At 44.9% G+C, this 18318-nt stretch overlaps 6 non-coding genes and 1 pseudogene across 6 annotated transcripts; all 7 read right to left on the reverse strand.

Moving 5' to 3' along the window:
• Window positions 1-490: 490 nt before the first annotated feature.
• On the reverse strand, window positions 491-681 carry LOC130298439 (U2 spliceosomal RNA). The gene has a single exon (XR_008849804.1). It is a non-coding gene; the product is annotated as a U2 spliceosomal RNA (small nuclear RNA).
• A 2089-nt stretch (window positions 682-2770) lies between these two features.
• LOC130298440 (U2 spliceosomal RNA) lies at window positions 2771-2961 on the reverse strand. Its single transcript, XR_008849805.1, has one exon. It is a non-coding gene; the product is annotated as a U2 spliceosomal RNA (small nuclear RNA).
• Window positions 2962-5041: 2080 nt separating this feature from the next.
• LOC130298441 (U2 spliceosomal RNA) lies at window positions 5042-5232 on the reverse strand. Its single transcript, XR_008849806.1, has one exon. It is a non-coding gene; the product is annotated as a U2 spliceosomal RNA (small nuclear RNA).
• A 2086-nt stretch (window positions 5233-7318) lies between these two features.
• On the reverse strand, window positions 7319-7490 carry LOC130298452 (U2 spliceosomal RNA; annotated as a pseudogene).
• Window positions 7491-11154: 3664 nt separating this feature from the next.
• LOC130298442 (U2 spliceosomal RNA) lies at window positions 11155-11345 on the reverse strand. The gene has a single exon (XR_008849807.1). It is a non-coding gene; the product is annotated as a U2 spliceosomal RNA (small nuclear RNA).
• Window positions 11346-13444: 2099 nt separating this feature from the next.
• On the reverse strand, window positions 13445-13635 carry LOC130298444 (U2 spliceosomal RNA). Its single transcript, XR_008849809.1, has one exon. It is a non-coding gene; the product is annotated as a U2 spliceosomal RNA (small nuclear RNA).
• A 2098-nt stretch (window positions 13636-15733) lies between these two features.
• LOC130298456 (U2 spliceosomal RNA) lies at window positions 15734-15927 on the reverse strand. Its single transcript, XR_008849817.1, has one exon. It is a non-coding gene; the product is annotated as a U2 spliceosomal RNA (small nuclear RNA).
• Between the last annotated feature and the right edge of the window lie 2391 nt (window positions 15928-18318).

The following is an 18318-nucleotide window of genomic DNA, read 5'->3' on the forward strand; positions in this document are numbered from 1 at the left end:
CAGGAGACCCCCCCCCCCCCCCCCATGTTATGTTACATAGTTACATAGTTAGTACGATCGAAAAAAGACATATGTCCATCAAGTTCAACCAGGGAATTAAGGGGTAGGGGTGTGGCGCGATATTGGGGAAGGGATGAGATTTTATATTTCTTCATAAGCATTAATCTTATTTTGTCAATTAGGAACATTCAGCACCCACCCGCTATCAAGGCAGCTGCCTATCATGTCATGCCCTACCTGCACAGGTGTGCTGGCTACTCAAATGATCCAATTAAGGAGGCCATTTAGTCAGCAGCAGCAGAAGTCCTGTGCCTGGACGCTCCAACAGCGGCCAGACACAAGCAGAAGCAGAAGCAGCAGAAGCAGCAGCAGCACCACCTTTTGTTTTTTGGCTGCAGCAGCAGCAGCAAGGCCCACAGGGCTGGCTAGCTGGCTAGCCAGCAAGCAGGTAGCAATGAAAGTAGGAATCTTTCTTTTTAACCCTGTAAGGGGGTGGTGCACTGTACCCGAAGATACTGCCATATCGGGTCAATGCATAGGGCGACGGAAGCAAGCTTCGAAATCGGCCCCCGTTCTCAAAAATCCATTTAATATATGGTCCCCAGATAGGGGACGTATCAGATATTAAACTGATAAGAACAGATACTACACTTGATCTTAGCCAAAAGGCCGAGAAGCGATAACCGTGAAAGGGGCGGGCCCAACAAGGTGCCCTTCATGGGCACTATCACTGCTTGCTGTCAGGGAGGCTGCCAGACAATTTTCCATGCACACTCTGGGCTGGGGGGCAGTCAACCACCAGTACACACAGCAGAACCTAAACCCATACCATTATTGCTAAGCAGCAAGACAGGGGCCCATTGCACTCCCACGGGGCCTTTTTAAATGCAATCCATAACCCGGATTTGCCAGGAACCCTTCTTACTCCTCCTACTTGCATGTGACACTGGGCTTAGGATCTGCATAGGAAACACACACACAAGCACACACCTACCTTTGTTGCCTGCAGATGCCTCCTTGGCTGTCCCCAAACGGTATCAAACCAACACCCACGGGAAGCTGTAAGCATAGAGGACATGCCTGCACCCCATTGGACTTACCTGTGTGGGTTAAACCCGGGTTATTTGACAACCTATGGCGGTGATGGTTCTGCTCAGGCAGAGCAGTGCTGATGCTCCTCATAAAGCTGTCGCTGCTGTGAAGGTTCTAGGTGACATCACAAATCCCTATGGTTACATACACAACAAAGCTGGGTTGTTGTTGTTTACACTCTGCAAGGCCTGTGGAAGTGAGTGACATCATAGCACTGTAGTTCTGAGGGTTCTAGATGGATGCAACAATCTCCTGTTGCTTCTATGAAGGCCATAATAGACGACATCACCAAACAGCTCCATAGTCACATACACAGCAAAGGAGAGATGTTGTTTACACCTAGTGATGTCAGTGGTATTGAGTGACATCACAGCACAGTGCTAAGGCTCCTGGGCCTGGACACAGCAGCGGCTGCAATATCTCAACGGAGAATACGTTTATATATATGTGTGTGTGTGCGCGTATATATATATATATATATATATATATATATATATATATATTTCTCCGCCGAAATCACTTTTAAACCCATTTCCACCTTTTTTTCCCTTCTCTTCCTCTTACTTTTTTTTTCACGTTTTTTTACGTTTTTCTCCTTTTCGCCTCTTTTCTGGGCGTATTATTCTTCTTTTTCTTCTTTTTTTTCGTCTAATGCATACCCCATCAGTGCAGCAATGCTTATTCAATACCGCCAGCAGATGGAGACACTGGGGGATAATTTTCTAAGGATTTATACTGATTTTTCCTGTCTGAATTTGTCGCACAGAAAGTTGCAGGCCAAATATGTGTGACATTTCTGCGACTTTAGCTTCTAGAGCATTTTTACAACATTATACATAGGTGCTGAATACATAAAAAGCGACTGTTCAGCGACAGACAAGTCGCATCGGCTGAAAGTAGGCCAGAATGTCAGTCCATGTTGGAGCAGGTTTAGATACAGTCTAAAGTATAGATCTCAAAGTCTGTGCACAGAATTTAGCAAGGGCCTCGCACCTTCTGATGCATCAGGTAGGTGCACAATAGCATAGCCTAACCCTCTGTACTTTGGTCTATATTGATGCGGGACATAGACAGCCAGCTGATGACCAATCCATTAGTGCAATGGATGGCTGGAAGCATTTGTCTTTGCCTTTGCAATACCACAGAAGCAATGCATGGTCAATGTACAGCAATGACACACCTGTGTGAACAGCCAGGAGACCCCCCCCCCCCCCCATGTTATGTTACATAGTTACATAGTTAGTACGGTCGAAAAAAGACATATGTCCATCAAGTTCAACCAGGGAATTAAGGGGTAGGGGTGTGGCGCGATATTGGGGAAGGGATGAGATTTTATATTTCTTCATAAGCATTAATCTTATTTTGTCAATTAGGAACATTCAGCACCCACCCGCTATCAAGGCAGCTGCCTATCATGTCATGCCCTACCTGCACAGGTGTGCTGGCTACTCAAATGATCCAATTAAGGAGGCCATTTAGTCAGCAGCAGCAGAAGTCCTGTGCCTGGACGCTCCAACAGCGGCCAGACACAAGCAGAAGCAGAAGCAGCAGAAGCAGCAGCAGCACCACCTTTTGTTTTTTGGCTGCAGCAGCAGCAAGGCCCACAGGGCTGGCTAGCTGGCTAGCCAGCAAGCAGGTAGCAATGAAAGTAGGAATCTTTCTTTTTAACCCTGTAAGGGGGTGGTGCACTGTACCCGAAGATACTGCCATATCGGGTCAATGCATAGGGCGACGGAAGCAAGCTTCGAAATCGGCCCCCGTTCTCAAAAATCCATTTAATATATGGTCCCCAGATAGGGGACGTATCAGATATTAAACTGATAAGAACAGATACTACACTTGATCTTAGCCAAAAGGCCGAGAAGCGATAACCGTGAAAGGGGCGGGCCCAACAAGGTGCCCTTCATGGGCACTATCACTGCTTGCTGTCAGGGAGGCTGCCAGACAATTTTCCATGCACACTCTGGGCTGGGGGGCAGTCAACCACCAGTACACACAGCAGAACCTAAACCCATACCATTATTGCTAAGCAGCAAGACAGGGGCCCATTGCACTCCCACGGGGCCTTTTTAAATGCAATCCATAACCCGGATTTGCCAGGAACCCTTCTTACTCCTCCTACTTGCATGTGACACTGGGCTTAGGATCTGCATAGGAAACACACACACAAGCACACACCTACCTTTGTTGCCTGCAGATGCCTCCTTGGCTGTCCCCAAACGGTATCAAACCAACACCCACGGGAAGCTGTAAGCATAGAGGACATGCCTGCACCCCATTGGACTTACCTGTGTGGGTTAAACCCGGGTTATTTGACAACCTATGGTGGTGATGGTTCTGCTCAGGCAGAGCAGTGCTGATGCTCCTCATAAAGCTGTCGCTGCTGTGAAGGTTCTAGGTGACATCACAAATCCCTATGGTTACATACACAACAAAGCTGGGTTGTTGTTGTTTACACTCTGCAAGGCCTGTGGAAGTGAGTGACATCATAGCACTGTAGTTCTGAGGGTTCTAGATGGATGCAACAATCTCCTGTTGCTTCTATGAAGGCCATAATAGACGACATCACCAAACAGCTCCATAGTCACATACACAGCAAAGGAGAGATGTTGTTTACACCTAGTGATGTCAGTAGTATTGAGTGACATCACAGCACAGTGCTAAGGCTCCTGGGCCTGGACACAGCAGCGGCTGCAATATCTCAACGGAGAATACGTTTATATATATGTGTGTGTGTGCGCGTATATATATATATATATATATATATATATATATATATATTTCTCCGCCGAAATCACTTTTAAACCCATTTCCACCTTTTTTTCCCTTCTCTTCCTCTTACTTTTTTTTCACGTTTTTTTACGTTTTTCTCCTTTTCGCCTCTTTTCTGGGCGTATTATTCTTCTTTTTCTTCTTTTTTTTCGTCTAATGCATACCCCATCAGTGCAGCAATGCTTATTCAATACCGCCAGCAGATGGAGACACTGGGGGATAATTTTCTAAGGATTTATACTGATTTTTCCTGTCTGAATTTGTCACACAGAAAGTTGCAGGCCAAATATGTGTGACATTTCTGCGACTTTAGCTTCTAGAGCATTTTTACAACATTATACATAGGTGCTGAATACATAAAAAGCGACTGTTCAGCGACAGACAAGTCGCATCGGCTGAAAGTAGGCCAGAATGTCAGTCCATGTTGGAGCAGGTTTAGATACAGTCTAAAGTATAGATCTCAAAGTCTGTGCACAGAATTTAGCAAGGGCCTCGCACCTTCTGATGCATCAGGTAGGTGCACAATAGCATAGCCTAACCCTCTGTACTTTGGTCTATATTGATGCGGGACATAGACAGCCAGCTGATGACCAATCCATTAGTGCAATGGATGGCTGGAAGCATTTGTCTTTGCCTTTGCAATACCACAGAAGCAATGCATGGTCAATGTACAGCAATGACACACCTGTGTGAACAGCCAGGAGACCCCCTCCCATGTTATGTTACATAGTTACATAGTTAGTACGGTCGAAAAAAGACATATGTCCATCAAGTTCAACCAGGGAATTAAGGGGTAGGGGTGTGGCGCGATATTGGGGAAGGGATGAGATTTTATATTTCTTCATAAGCATTAATCTTATTTTGTCAATTAGGAACATTCAGCACCCACCCGCTATCAAGGCAGCTGCCTATCATGTCATGCCCTACCTGCACAGGTGTGCTGGCTACTCAAATGATCCAATTAAGGAGGCCATTTAGTCAGCAGCAGCAGAAGTCCTGTGCCTGGACGCTCCAACAGCGGCCAGACACAAGCAGAAGCAGAAGCAGCAGAAGCAGCAGCAGCACCACCTTTTGTTTTTTGGCTGCAGCAGCAGCAAGGCCCACAGGGCTGGCTAGCTGGCTAGCCAGCAAGCAGGTAGCAATGAAAGTAGGAATCTTTCTTTTTAACCCTGTAAGGGGGTGGTGCACTGTACCCGAAGATACTGCCATATCGGGTCAATGCATAGGGCGACGGAAGCAAGCTTCGAAATCGGCCCCCGTTCTCAAAAATCCATTTAATATATGGTCCCCAGATAGGGGACGTATCAGATATTAAACTGATAAGAACAGATACTACACTTGATCTTAGCCAAAAGGCCGAGAAGCGATAACCGTGAAAGGGGCGGGCCCAACAAGGTGCCCTTCATGGGCACTATCACTGCTTGCTGTCAGGGAGGCTGCCAGACAATTTTCCATGCACACTCTGGGCTGGGGGGCAGTCAACCACCAGTACACACAGCAGAACCTAAACCCATACCATTATTGCTAAGCAGCAAGACAGGGGCCCATTGCACTCCCACGGGGCCTTTTTAAATGCAATCCATAACCCGGATTTGCCAGGAACCCTTCTTACTCCTCCTACTTGCATGTGACACTGGGCTTAGGATCTGCATAGGAAACACACACACAAGCACACACCTACCTTTGTTACCTGCAGATGCCTCCTTGGCTGTCCCCAAACGGTATCAAACCAACACCCATGGGAAGCTGTAAGCATAGAGGACATGCCTGCACCCCATTGGACTTACCTGTGTGGGTTAAACCCGGGTTATTTGACAACCTATGGCGGTGATGGTTCTGCTCAGGCAGAGCAGTGCTGATGCTCCTCATAAAGCTGTCGCTGCTGTGAAGGTTCTAGGTGACATCACAAATCCCTATGGTTACATACACAACAAAGCTGGGTTGTTGTTGTTTACACTCTGCAAGGCCTGTGGAAGTGAGTGACATCATAGCACTGTAGTTCTGAGGGTTCTAGATGGATGCAACAATCTCCTGTTGCTTCTATGAAGGCCATAATAGACGACATCACCAAACAGCTCCATAGTCACATACACAGCAAAGGAGAGATGTTGTTTACACCTAGTGATGTCAGTGGTATTGAGTGACATCACAGCACAGTGCTAAGGCTCCTGGGCCTGGACACAGCAGCGGCTGCAATATCTCAACGGAGAATACGTTTATATATATGTGTGTGTGTGCGCGTATATATATATATATTATATATATATATATATATATATATATTTCTCCGCCGAAATCACTTTTAAACCCATTTCCACCTTTTTTTCCCTTCTCTTCCTCTTACTTTTTTTTCACGTTTTTTTACGTTTTTCTCCTTTTCGCCTCTTTTCTGGGCGTATTATTCTTCTTTTTCTTCTTTTTTTTCGTCTAATGCATACCCCATCAGTGCAGCAATGCTTATTCAATACCGCCAGCAGATGGAGACACTGGGGGATAATTTTCTAAGGATTTATACTGATTTTTCCTGTCTGAATTTGTCGCACAGAAAGTTGCAGGCCAAATATGTGTGACATTTCTGCGACTTTAGCTTCTAGAGCATTTTTACAACATTATACATAGGTGCTGAATACATAAAAAGCGACTGTTCAGCGACAGACAAGTCGCATCGGCTGAAAGTAGGCCAGAATGTCAGTCCATGTTGGAGCAGGTTTAGATACAGTCTAAAGTATAGATCTCAAAGTCTGTGCACAGAATTTAGCAAGGGCCTCGCACCTTCTGATGCATCAGGTAGGTGCACAATAGCATAGCCTAACCCTCTGTACTTTGGTCTATATTGATGCGGGACATAGACAGCCAGCTGATGACCAATCCATTAGTGCAATGGATGGCTGGAAGCATTTGTCTTTGCCTTTGCAATACCACAGAAGCAATGCATGGTCAATGTACAGCAATGACACACCTGTGTGAACAGCCAGGAGACCCCCCCCCCCCATGTTATGTTACATAGTTACATAGTTAGTACGGTCGAAAAAAGACATATGTCCATCAAGTTCAACCAGGGAATTAAGGGGTAGGGGTGTGGCGCAATATTGGGGAAGGGATGAGATTTTATATTTCTTCATAAGCATTAATCTTATTTTGTCAATTAGGAACATTCAGCACCCACCCGCTATCAAGGCAGCTGCCTATCATGTCATGCCCTACCTGCACAGGTGTGCTGGCTACTCAAATGCTCCAATTAAGGAGGCCATTTAGTCAGCAGCAGCAGAAGTCCTGTGCCTGGACGCTCCAACAGCGGCCAGACACAAGCAGAAGCAGAAGCAGCAGAAGCAGCAGCAGCACCACCTTTTGTTTTTTGGCTGCAGCAGCAGCAAGGCCCACAGGGCTGGCTAGCTGGCTAGCCAGCAAGCAGGTAGCAATGAAAGTAGGAATCTTTCTTTTTAACCCTGTAAGGGGGTGGTGCACTGTACCCGAAGATACTGCCATATCGGGTCAATGCATAGGGCGACGGAAGCAAGCTTCGAAATCGGCCCCCGTTCTCAAAAATCCATTTAATATATGGTCCCCAGATAGGGGACATATCAGATATTAAACTGATAAGAACAGATTTTTTTTTTTTAAGTTAGCCCTCAGAACTCACTCAGAGTTCCAAGATCTTATTTGGAACTCAATTTTGTGTTCATCATCAGGTAACATGTTTTTATTTCTTTTCTTAAACACTAATGAAACAAAATAGAACATTTAAAAACAAAATAAGAAACAACATAAAATAGCAAAACCAAACATTACTTTCTAATTAAGCAAAACCAAATTAGAAGGTCATCCCCTTCCTCCATGCAAACACCATTAGAAAGTCTATCAGTCCTCGACTGATATTGCCATTTGCTATATCTTTCTTAACTTGAGACGCTAACCAGCCTGGAATTTTATACGTTTCAACAAAACGGTTCATGTCTGCCTTGAAAGAAAAATAGACTTTATCCCGAGCTTCTTCCTCCCGGTTCTTCAAGCCTATCTTTAGATCCATCATATCTTTGTCAAACGTTTTTCTTTCTGCTTCCGACAAATTTTCCAACAAACCACCAAGCACACCAAAATACTGCACTGGCACATACACTTCCTCCTCTCTCTTCTTCTTCTGCTCTGTAGGTCTTCTAGTTGGAACCTGCTCCACTTCTGGTTCTTTCACTTCAGCTGGTTCCTCTCTGCTTCTTTTTACAGCTTCCTTTTTCTCTGAATTTTTCTCAGACTTTTTCTTAGGACACGAGCCAAGCAGATGGCCCTCCTCACCACACAGATGGCATTTCCGTTTCTTTTGACAATTTTCCACGTCGTGACCCTCCTCTTGACACTTGAAACACCACAAAAACGTGCAATCCTCCTTTCTGTGACCGTACTGTTTACATTTGCGGCAAAAATCTTGCATGCCAGAAAAATACAGATCCCCGTTCACAGAACCAATTTTAAACCGGCCTGGGGGGATCACTAACTTGCCATCTGCCATTTTAAATTTCACATGGAACCTCCACTTGGTGGTCCATAGTCCATATTGATTAAATACCTTGCCTTTAGGCAGAACACTGTCACAGAATCGAGACAAAAAGGTAACGATATCCTCCTCCGAAGTATATGGGCTATACATCCTTATAGTCACCAATCGTTCTCTACGTGGGAAATGTGGAACTATCTCCACCCCTTCCAAAACCGGACATACCTTCTTTTGCTGCAATATGTTCCAAAATGACTCATAGTCCTCTTCAGAAGCCAGCACCACGTCGTAGTATCCACTTCTGGGAAACTCAAGCATGGATAGGATTTGCTCCCTCTTGACTTCCAGCAACTTAAACAGCACTTCTTCCACGACAAAGACAAGGCCTCTTTCCTTCTTCCGGACATCGAGCAGGGAAATACGAACTCCATTCCGAAGTCTCGCAAAAGGCGGCACGCCTTCCGAAGAAAAACCGCAATCTTCCTCCATGTCCATGATGTCCAGACACCTCCCCCACCGAAGTAGGTAGGTGGGGATCGCCTCCCGTTGTCTGGGGACTAAGCCGGCTCCCTGATAGCAGCAGGGGGGTGAAGTCCCTCCGTTAAGAAGGACGATCCCCCCAGGCAAAGGAGCCGGGTACCCCAGACACCCTCTGGCCAGACCAAGTGAGCAGAACTACACTTGATCTTAGCCAAAAGGCCGAGAAGCGATCACCGTGAAAGGGGCGGGCCCAACAAGGTGCCCTTCATGGGCACTATCACTGCTTGCTGTCAGGGAGGCTGCCAGACAATTTTCCATGCACACTCTGGGCTGGGGGGCAGTCAACCACCAGTACACACAGCAGAACCTAAACCCATACCATTATTGCTAAGCAGCAAGACAGGGGCCCATTGCACTCCCACGGGGCCTTTTTAAATGCAATCCATAACCCAGATTTGCCAGGAACCCTTCTTACTCCTCCTACTTGCATGTGACACTGGGCTTAGGATCTGCATAGGAAACACACACACAAGCACACACCTACCTTTGTTGCCTGCAGATGCCTCCTTGGCTGTCCCCAAACGGTATCAAACCAACACCCACGGGAAGCTGTAAGCATAGAGGACATGCCTGCACCCCATTGGACTTACCTGTGTGGGTTAAACCCGGGTTATTTGACAACCTATGGCGGTGATGGTTCTGCTCAGGCAGAGCAGTGCTGATGCTCCTCATAAAGCTGTCGCTGCTGTGAAGGTTCTAGGTGACATCACAAATCCCTATGGTTACATACACAACAAAGCTGGGTTGTTGTTGTTTACACTCTGCAAGGCCTGTGGAAGTGAGTGACATCATAGCACTGTAGTTCTGAGGGTTCTAGATGGATGCAACAATCTCCTGTTGCTTCTATGAAGGCCATAATAGACGACATCACCAAACAGCTCCATAGTCACATACACAGCAAAGGAGAGATGTTGTTTACACCTAGTGATGTCAGTGGTATTGAATGACATCACAGCACAGTGCTAAGGCTCCTGGGCCTGGACACAGCAGCGGCTGCAATATCTCAACGGAGAATACGTTTATATATATGTGTGTGTGTGCGCGTATATATATATATATATATATATATATATATATATATATATATATTTCTCCGCCGAAATCACTTTTAAACCCATTTCCACCTTTTTTTTCCCTTCTCTTCCTCTTACTTTTTTTTCACGTTTTTTTACGTTTTTCTCCTTTTCGCCTCTTTTCTGGGCGTATTCTTCTTCTTTTTCTTCTTTTTTTTCGTCTAATGCATACCCCATCAGTGCAGCAATGCTTATTCAATACCGCCAGCAGATGGAGACACTGGGGGATAATTTTCTAAGGATTTATACTGATTTTTCCTGTCTGAATTTGTCGCACAGAAAGTTGCAGGCCAAATATGTGTGACATTTCTGCGACTTTAGCTTCTAGAGCATTTTTACAACATTATACATAGGTGCTGAATACATAAAAAGCGACTGTTCAGCGACAGACAAGTCGCATCGGCTGAAAGTAGGCCAGAATGTCAGTCCATGTTGGAGCAGGTTTAGATACAGTCTAAAGTATAGATCTCAAAGTCTGTGCACAGAATTTAGCAAGGGCCTCGCACCTTCTGATGCAACAGGTAGGTGCACAATAGCATAGCCTAACCCTCTGTACTTTGGTCTATATTGATGCGGGACATAGACAGCCAGCTGATGACCAATCCATTAGTGCAATGGATGGCTGGAAGCATTTGTCTTTGCCTTTGCAATACCACAGAAGCAATGCATGGTCAATGTACAGCAATGACACACCTGTGTGAACAGCCAGGAGACCCCCCCCCCCATGTTATGTTACATAGTTACATAGTTAGTACGGTCGAAAAAAGACATATGTCCATCAAGTTCAACCAGGGAATTAAGGGGTAGGGGTGTGGGCGCGATATTGGGGAAGGGATGAGATTTTATATTTCTTCATAAGCATTAATCTTATTTTGTCAATTAGGAACATTCAGCACCCACCCGCTATCAAGGCAGCTGCCTATCATGTCATGCCCTACCTGCACAGGTGTGCTGGCTACTCAAATGATCCAATTAAGAAGGCCATTTAGTCAGCAGCAGCAGAAGTCCTGTGCCTGGACGCTCCAACAGCGGCCAGACACAAGCAGAAGCAGAAGCAGCAGAAGCAGCAGCAGCACCACCTTTTGTTTTTTGGCTGCAGCAGCAGCAAGGCCCACAGGGCTGGCTAGCTGGCTAGCCAGCAAGCAGGTAGCAATGAAAGTAGGAATCTTTCTTTTTAACCCTGTAAGGGGGTGGTGCACTGTACCCGAAGATACTGCCATATCGGGTCAATGCATAGGGCGACGGAAGCAAGCTTCGAAATCGGCCCCCGTTCTCAAAAATCCATTTAATATATGGTCCCCAGATAGGGGACGTATCAGATATTAAACTGATAAGAACAGATACTACACTTGATCTTAGCCAAAAGGCCGAGAAGCGATAACCGTGAAAGGGGCGGGCCCAACAAGGTGCCCTTCATGGGTACTATCACTGCTTGCTGTCAGGGAGGCTGCCAGACAATTTTCCATGCACACTCTGGGCTGGGGGGCAGTCAACCACCAGTACACACAGCAGAACCTAAACCCATACCATTATTGCTAAGCAGCAAGACAGGGGCCCATTGCACTCCCACGGGGCCTTTTTAAATGCAATCCATAACCCGGATTTGCCAGGAACCCTTCTTACTCCTCCTACTTGCATGTGACACTGGGCTTAGGATCTGCATAGGAAACACACACACAAGCACACACCTACCTTTGTTGCCTGCAGATGCCTCCTTGGCTGTCCCCAAACGGTATCAAACCAACACCCACGGGAAGCTGTAAGCATAGAGGACATGCCTGCACCCCATTGGACTTACCTGTGTGGGTTAAACCCGGGTTATTTGACAACCTATGGCGGTGATGGTTCTGCTCAGGCAGAGCAGTGCTGATGCTCCTCATAAAGCTGTCGCTGCTGTGAAGGTTCTAGGTGACATCACAAATCCCTATGGTTACATACACAACAAAGCTGGGTTGTTGTTGTTTACACTCTGCAAGGCCTGTGGAAGTGAGTGACATCATAGCACTGTAGTTCTGAGGGTTCTAGATGGATGCAACAATCTCCTGTTGCTTCTATGAAGGCCATAATAGACGACATCACCAAACAGCTCCATAGTCACATACACAGCAAAGGAGAGATGTTGTTTACACCTAGTGATGTCAGTGGTATTGAGTGACATCACAGCACAGTGCTAAGGCTCCTGGGCCTGGACACAGCAGCGGCTGCAATATCTCAACGGAGAATACATTTATATATATGTGTGTGTGCGCGTGTATATATATATATATATATATATATATATATATATATATATATATATATATATATTTCTCCGCCGAAATCACTTTTAAACCCATTTCCACCTTTTTTTCCCTTCTCTTCCTCTTACTTTTTTTTCACGTTTTTTGACGTTTTTCTCCTTTTCGCCTCTTTTCTGGGCGTATTATTCTTCTTTTTCTTCTTTTTTTTTCGTCTAATGCATACCCCATCAGTGCAGCAATGCTTATTCAATACCGCCAGCAGATGGAGACACTGGGGGATAATTTTCTAAGGATTTATACTGATTTTTCCTGTCTGAATTTGTCGCACAGAAAGTTGCAGGCCAAATATGTGTGACATTTCTGCGACTTTAGCTTCTAGAGCATTTTTACAACATTATACATAGGTGCTGAATACATAAAAAGCGACTGTTCAGCGACAGACAAGTCGCATCGGCTGAAAGTAGGCCAGAATGTCAGTCCATGTTGGAGCAGGTTTAGATACAGTCTAAAGTATAGATCTCAAAGTCTGTGCACAGAATTTAGCAAGGGCCTCGCACCTTCTGATGCATCAGGTAGGTGCACAATAGCATAGCCTAACCCTCTGTACTTTGGTCTATATTGATGCGGGACATAGACAGCCAGCTGATGACCAATCCATTAGTGCAATGGATGGCTGGAAGCATTTGTCTTTGCCTTTGCAATACCACAGAAGCAATGCATGGTCAATGTACAGCAATGACACACCTGTGTGAACAGCCAGGAGACCCTCCCCCCCCCCCCCCCATGTTATGTTACATAGTTACATAGTTAGTACGGTCGAAAAAAGACATATGTCCATCAAGTTCAACCAGGGAATTAAGGGGTAGGGGTGTGGCACGATATTGGGGAAGGGATGAGATTTTATATTTCTTCATAAGCATTAATCTTATTTTGTCAATTAGGAACATTCAGCACCCACCCGCTATCAAGGCAGCTGCCTATCATGTCATGCCCTACCTGCACAGGTGTGCTGGCTACTCAAATGATCCAATTAAGGAGGCCATTTAGTCAGCAGCAGCAGAAGTCCTGTGCCTGGACGCTCCAACAGCGGCCAGACACAAGCAGAAGCAGAAGCAGCAGAAGCAGCAGCAGCACCACCTTTTGTTTTTTGGCTGCAGCAGCAGCAAGGCCCACAGGGCTGGCTAGCTAGCAAGCAGGTAGCAATGAAAGTAGGAATCTTTCTTTTTAACCCTGTAAGGGGGTGGTGCACTGTACCCGAAGATACTGCCATATCGGGTCAATGCATAGGGCGACGGAAGCAAGCTTCGAAATCGGCCCCCGTTCTCAAAAATCCATTTAATATATGGTCCCCAGATAGGGGACGTATCAGATATTAAACTGATAAGAACAGATACTACACTTGATCTTAGCCAAAAGGCCGAGAAGCGATAACCGTGAAAGGGGCGGGCCCAACAAGGTGCCCTTCATGGGCACTATCACTGCTTGCTGTCAGGGAGGCTGCCAGACAATTTTCCATGCACACTCTGGGCTGGGGGCAGTCAACCACCAGTACACACAGCAGAACCTAAACCCATACCATTATTGCTAAGCAGCAAGACAGGGGCCCATTGCACTCCCACGGGGCCTTTTTAAATGCAATCCATAACCCGGATTTGCCAGGAACCCTTCTTACTCCTCCTACTTGCATGTGACACTGGGCTTAGGATCTGCATAGGAAACACACACACAAGCACACACCTACCTTTGTTGCCTGCAGATGCCTCCTTGGCTGTCCCCAAACGGTATCAAACCAACACCCACGGGAAGCTGTAAGCATAGAGGACATGCCTGCACCCCATTGGACTTACCTGTGTGGGTTAAACCCGGGTTATTTGACAACCTATGGCGGTGATGGTTCTGCTCAGGCAGAGCAGTGCTGATGCTCCTCATAAAGCTGTCGCTGCTGTGAAGGTTCTAGGTGACATCACAAATCCCTATGGTTACATACACAACAAAGCTGGGTTGTTGTTGTTTACACTCTGCAAGGCCTGTGGAAGTGAGTGACATCATAGCACTGTAGTTCTGAGGGTTCTAGATGGATGCAACAATCTCCTGTTGCTTCTATGAAGGCCATAATAGACGACATCACCAAACAGCTCCATAGTCACATACACAGCAAAGGAGAGATGTTGTTTACACCTAGTGATGTCAGTGGTATTGAGTGACATCACAGCACAGTGCTAAGGCTCCTGGGCCTGGACACAGCAGCGGCTGCAATATCTCAACGGAGAATACGTTTATATATATGTGTGTGTGTGCGCGTATATATATATATATATATATATATATATATATATATATATATATATTTCTCCGCCGAAATCACTTTTAAACCCATTTCCACCTTTTTTTCCCTTCTCTTCCTCTTACTTTTTTTTCACGTTTTTTTACGTTTTTCTCCTTTTCGCCTCTTTTCTGGGCGTATTATTCTTCTTTTTCTTCTTTTTTTTCGTCTAATGCATACCCCATCAGTGCAGCAATGCTTATTCAATACCGCCAGCAGATGGAGACACTGGGGGATAATTTTCTAAGGATTTATACAGATTTTTCCTGTCTGAATTTGTCGCACAGAAAGTTGCAGGCCAAATATGTGTGACATTTCTGCGACTTTAGCTTCTAGAGCATTTTTACAACATTATACATAGGTGCTGAATACATAAAAAGCGACTGTTCAGCGACAGACAAGTCGCATCGGCTGAAAGTAGGCCAGAATGTCAGTCCATGTTGGAGCAGGTTTAGATACAGTCTAAAGTATAGATCTCAAAGTCTGTGCACAGAATTTAGCAAGGGCCTCGCACCTTCTGATGCATCAGGTAGGTGCACAATAGCATAGCCTAACCCTCTGTACTTTGGTCTATATTGATGCGGGACATAGACAGCCAGCTGATGACCAATCCATTAGTGCAATGGATGGCTGGAAGCATTTGTCTTTGCCTTTGCAATACCACAGAAGCAATGCATGGTCAATGTACAGCAATGACACACCTGTGTGAACAGCCAGGAGACCCCCCCCCCCCCCCCCCCCCCATGTTATGTTACATAGTTACATAGTTAGTACGGTCGAAAAAAGACATATGTCCATCAAGTTCAACCAGGGAATTAAGGGGTAGGGGTGTGGCGCGATATTGGGGAAGGGATGAGATTTTATATTTCTTCATAAGCATTAATCTTATTTTGTCAATTAGGAACATTCAGCACCCACCCGCTATCAAGGGCTGCCTATCATGTCATGCCCTACCTGCACAGGTGTGCTGGCTACTCAAATGATCCAATTAAGGAGGCCATTTAGTCAGCAGCAGCAGAAGTCCTGTGCCTGGACGCTCCAACAGCGGCCAGACACAAGCAGAAGCAGAAGCAGCAGAAGCAGCAGCAGCACCACCTTTTGTTTTTTGGCTGCAGCAGCAGCAAGGCCCACAGGGCTGGCTAGCTGGCTAGCCAGCAAGCAGGTAGCAATGAAAGTAGGAATCTTTCTTTTTAACCCTGTAAGGGGGTGGTGCACTGTACCCGAAGATACTGCCATATCGGGTCAATGCATAGGGCGACGGAAGCAAGCTTCGAAATCGGCCCCCGTTCTCAAAAATCCATTTAATATATGGTCCCCAGATAGGGGACGTATCAGATATTAAACTGATAAGAACAGATTTTTTTTTTTTTTTTTTTTTAAATCCCTCAGGTAGGGGATGAAAGTACTCCAAGCAATACTTTCAAACTGGCATTACAAACTTTCTGTAACACACAACCCTCTCATCATTGGGAAACTTTATTTATCAATCAAACAGACAAAAAAAAAACAATCAAGATAAATCAACAAGATGAATCCATTTTTTCGATTTCCAAATGCCTTCCGCATCAATCCCACCCCTCTTAGAATCCCACAAATAACACAAATACAGTTTGCCTAACACCATTCGCACACTATTATTAACACTCACTTCTTTCCTCAAAAACACATAAACATTCCTCACATCCCACAAGACTTCCTTAATACACGACAACAATAACCACAACACTCTTACATTCTGACCTCCACTTACACAAAGCCCAAACATCATCATCTCAAAAGACAAAAACTCCATACCTGTCAATTCCTTGCATAAAGGACCAAGCCTTCTAACAACCTCACGAGCATACTTACAATTCCAAAAGAGATGAATAACACTTTCAAAACCATTACAACCCACTCTAGGACACACATCACATCTCACCAAACCCCTTGCTTTCTGAAACTCTCTCACAGGCAACACACCATGTAGACTTTGCCACACAATCTCCTTTTGCTTATTAGACATACCATCCATCCTTACTTTCTTCCAAACTTTCTCCACATCCGCTCCCCTCACAGAATTAATATTACATACAACCTCTTTACTCTCAATCATTCTCATCACCAAACGTTTATTCTTCAACACACTCATCTCTTCTTCTATCAACTCAAATTTCTCCAAAAACCTCACAACCCACTCATACCACTTAGGAACCTCAAAAGCAACAGGCCTACTCAGATCCCTCTTACACCACTTCAGCCTAACAAACAGTCTTCCAGCAAGAAACTTAGTCATACAAGACATCTTCTTATCTCCTTCAATAATGACCAGTATGAAAACTAAAATATTCACTCCAAAATAAACCTCCAGATTTGGAAAACTCATCCCACCCTTCCGCCAATTTTTAATCACCACTTCTCTCCTTAATCTTTCTACTTTAGACCCCCAGAAAAAGACAAACAAAACCCGATTCAGACTCCTTAAACACATATACTGCGGAGGAAAAATCATAGCAACATACAGAAAAATTGGTAAAACAACACTTTTAATAACCACAATTTTTCCAATAAAAGAAAGACTTCTCATACTCCAAAAATTCAAACGCATCTCTACCTTCTTTTTTGCATCATCCCAACTCTCCTTTCCATCCAAGTCCTTACTAAACTTAATCCCCAATACTTTAATAGCCCCCTCCACTACATTCACCCCAACATCACTACTTAACCCACCTTCACCAAAGCATTTACATTCGCTCTTTAACCAATTCACTTTAAAAGCAGACGCACCACAGAAAATTGAAACCAAAAGCCTCACTCTCCTCACAGCACACTCAGAATCACACAGGACACATACATCATCCATATAAGCATTCACTTTAAATTCCCTACCATTGCTACCAGGAATATGAACACCTCTCACTATCTTATCCCTCCTAATCAGACATAACAGAGGCTCAATCGCGCATATAAACGCTACTGGCGAGAGCGGGCACCCCTGCCTTACTCCTGAAAAAACATTCACTCTTCTCCCCACACATCCATTAACGAGCATCCTACTATATATTCTATCATACAAACTCCTAACTCTCCACACAAAATCACTCGGAAACCCCATTCGCAACAATACCCTGAACAAAAAATTATGAGACAACCTATCATACGCCTTTTCAAAATCAAGTGACAACAAATAAGCATTTTGTTTTCTACTCTTACAATCCCACAAACAATCTCTCAACAGACACAAACTCTCATGTATACGACGTCCAGGCACAGCACAAAACTGATCATAACCAACCACACATTCAACAACATCCCTCATTCGATTAGCAATAATTTTTGCATAGATCTTATAATCGCAGTTAAGTAACGTAATTGGACGCCAATTCTTTAAATTTTTTAAATTCCCTTTTTTTGGAATTAATACTACCACACCACCACGCATACTCTCCGCAATTTCCATATTCTCCCACATAAACTGACACACTGCAACAACATCCTTACCCACCACATTCCACAAAAAACGATAAAATTCCACAGGCAAACCATCTTCCCCTGGAGTCTTATTTGCTGACATTTTCTGCACTACATCCCATACTTCTTCACTTGAAATCTTACGCATAACAAAAGCCTGCTCAGCTTCTCCAAGCTTCCCATCCAACACACTCAATACCTCACTCTCCAAATTCTCATCTCTCCACTTCTCTCCATACAGCTCCTCATAAAAGCATGCAATTTCCTCACTCACACCATCACCAGTCACTTCCCTACCATCCTCTCTCACAATCATATCAATAACAGGTTTTTTAGAAA

Source organism: Hyla sarda, unplaced genomic scaffold (genome assembly GCF_029499605.1).
Source record: "Hyla sarda isolate aHylSar1 unplaced genomic scaffold, aHylSar1.hap1 scaffold_1000, whole genome shotgun sequence".
Taxonomy (NCBI): domain Eukaryota; kingdom Metazoa; phylum Chordata; class Amphibia; order Anura; family Hylidae; genus Hyla; species Hyla sarda.